Here is a 3,056-nt window from a genome sequence, read left to right as displayed (position 1 = left end):
GGGTATGGGATAGTGGTGGCAGGAACATAGAGTTGGATCTGTAGCAGGATGAGCCATGGACAAAACCCCTCAGATACCAGGTTGAGGAAGGAAGTAGATTTATTTGGCCAAGAGCATCAGCAGACTTGCCTCTCAAAAACCAAGCTCCCCAAGAGAGAAATTCCTGTCCCTTTTAAGGGCTTACAATTCTAAGGGGGTCTACCTGAAAGGGTTGTGATCAATTGAGCAAGCATGGGGTACAGGCTGGGGCTGCATGCATCAGTAATTAAGACAAAACAGAATAGAAAGTTTCACTATATATATATATATATATATATATACACACACACACACGCACACATATATGAGTTTATTAAGTATTAACTTACACAATCACAAGGTCCTATATTAGGCTGTCTGCAAGCTGAGGAGCAAGGAAAGCCAGTCCAAGTCTCAAAACTGAAGAACTTGGAGTCTAACATTCAACGGCAGGAAGCATCCAGCATGGGAGAAAGATGTAGGCTGGGAGGCTAGGCTAATCTGGCCTTTTCCTGTTTTTCTGCCTGCTTTATATTTGCTGGAAGCTGATTAGATTGTGACCACAAGATTAAGGGTGGATCTGACTTCCCCAGCCCACTGACTCAAATGTTAATCTCTTTTGGCAGCATGCACACAGACACACCCAGGATTAATACTTTGTATCCCTCAATCCAATAAAGTAGACAGTCAGTATTAACCATGATAGGATTCCTTTGACTCCATGCTGCTCCCAGGTGGGCCATCGCCCCACCCTGCTTTTCTTCATTCTCTGTGGGTCAAGCCATCTCCCTAGTCAGTCCCAATGTGAGAACCTGGATATTTCAGTTGAAGGTGCTGAATTCACTCACTGTTTTCATTCTTTTCCATAAGAGCCATGGACCGCAGCAGCTCTGAATCAGTCATCTTTGCCTCTCTGCCTTTTTCTGTCCTTTAAGATAGGGTCTCGTTCTGTCACTTAGGCTGGAGTGATGTAGTCTGATCACAACTCACTGCAGCCTTGAATTCCTGTACTCACACAATTATCCTCCCCTAGCCTCCTGAGTAGCTGGGACTACAGGCATATGCTACTGTGCCTGGCTAATTTTTAAATTTTTTTGTAGGGACTGGGTCTCATTTTTTGTAGAGCTTGTCTTGAACTCCTGGTCCCATTTTTTATAGAGCTAGTCTTGAACTCTTCCTGCCACCAGAATGAGCTATGTGAGCCATGCTTATACCACTGGACGTGATGGCGGTTTTTTTTTTTTTTTTTTTTTTTTGATCACAGTGTGCTTCAAGGTAAATACCACTTCAGCATGATACCCATTTTTATAAAGCTTAAAAATAAATATGACAAAATAATATATTTTTAGATATGTGTATATTTATACCTACACCTCCCCTCTCTATACATAGATATATATGTAGACTATAAAGAAAAGCACAGGGGTTATGAATATAACCTTCAGAAGAGTAGTCACCTCTGTGGTGAAGCAAGGGGACCGAATCAGAGAAGAAATTCCAGCAGTCCTGTAGCTTCGACAGGACTAGAAATATTTCATTATGCATGAGGTGATGGGTGTATGGATGTTATTTAATTGTTATGCTTCATGACGTAGATGCACATCCCACTTTGAGAATATCTCCTATAGAAACAAATGACTTGTATTTAAGAATGTGTAAGAAAAAAGAGAAAAAGAAATATAATTACTATATTGAGGTGGGAAATTAAAGAAAGAAAAATAAAATTAAAAAGAAAAAGAAATAAGCTTTCCTGTATTAGGCTGACTTATCCCAGAGGCAGCAACAGGCACAGCCCAGACCCAGGAAAAGTCTTGATAATACTATCTAAGAAGCCAGGACACAAAGGAATGTTTGTCTGGAGTCTGGAGACTCTCCCAGCACTCCCTTAACATAGGGAGAAGAAAAACAAATTTTCCTTTCTCTTATGGTATGAGTTTATAGATTCCTGTTCTCTGCAACTAGTGACTTCAAGTATTGTTTTATCTAATCAGGGGAGTGAAGGTCATGAGAAGCCTGAGCAGGCCTGAACTATAGCCGTCTGGGCACCACAGTGAAGGTCATGAGAGAAATCAGTGCAAGGCTCTTGAGCAAAACCTAGGTAACGGCCATGTGGGTTGCTTGGCAATGGTCATGTATAATCCTGAGTGATTCACCTGTTACAATTTGTTTAACTGCTGTTGTTCTGCCTCTCTATCCTTGCTTTCATGCCACTGTAAGCCTGGTTCAAGCTAGCACACCGCCTTTTTGAAGTGTATATAAAAGCCAAGACCTGTCTTTGTTTTAGGCCCAGTTTTTGGATGTTAATCCACTGGGTCTGAGTGCACTCAGTAAAGATCCTCCTGCTTTTCCCTGAGGTCTCTCATCCTCCTGATTCCTGCAACAATATAAGCTCCATGTATGTTCTACTTATATATGCTTATCTAAGTGTGATACTTTTTTTTTAAATAAAAGTCAAATTTAATAATTAAATACTATGGGCATGATATAATACACTTCAATAAAAATGATTTATGTTTTAAAACTAGTTTTTTAAAAAGCTTTTTATCTGAGACGGAGTTTCGCTCTTGTCACCCAGGCTGAAGTACAATAGTGTGATCTCTGCTCACTGCAACTTCTGCCTCTGGGTTCAAGCGATTCTCCTGCGTCAGTGTTCTGAGTAGCTGGTACTACAGGCACATGCCACCATGCCCAATTTTTGTATTTTTAGTAGAGACGGTGTTTCACCATGTTGGCCAGGCTGGTTTCAAACTCCTGACCTCAAGTAATCTCACCACCGCTAGAATACAGGCGTGAGACATTGTGCCCAGCCCCTCCCTTTTATTTTGAAAAAGGTGTCTCTCTAGGAGACTCTCCTTGTCCTTTCCTTTCTTCATTCTAGCAGTTTTCACACTGTATAGTGACTTTCGCTAGCTTATCTGTCTTCTTGGAGGTCAGAGTCCATGTGTATCAGCTCACTGTCTGTCCCCAGTTCAGCATGTGCTTGATGCTCACTAACCATTTAGCAGAATGAAGGAACCACAGGAGAGACTTCTGGGAGG

Source organism: Mandrillus leucophaeus, unplaced genomic scaffold (genome assembly GCF_000951045.1).
Source record: "Mandrillus leucophaeus isolate KB7577 unplaced genomic scaffold, Mleu.le_1.0 Scaffold375, whole genome shotgun sequence".
Classification (NCBI taxonomy): Eukaryota; Metazoa; Chordata; class Mammalia; order Primates; family Cercopithecidae; genus Mandrillus; species Mandrillus leucophaeus.
Note: the sequence above shows the minus strand (reverse complement) of the source record.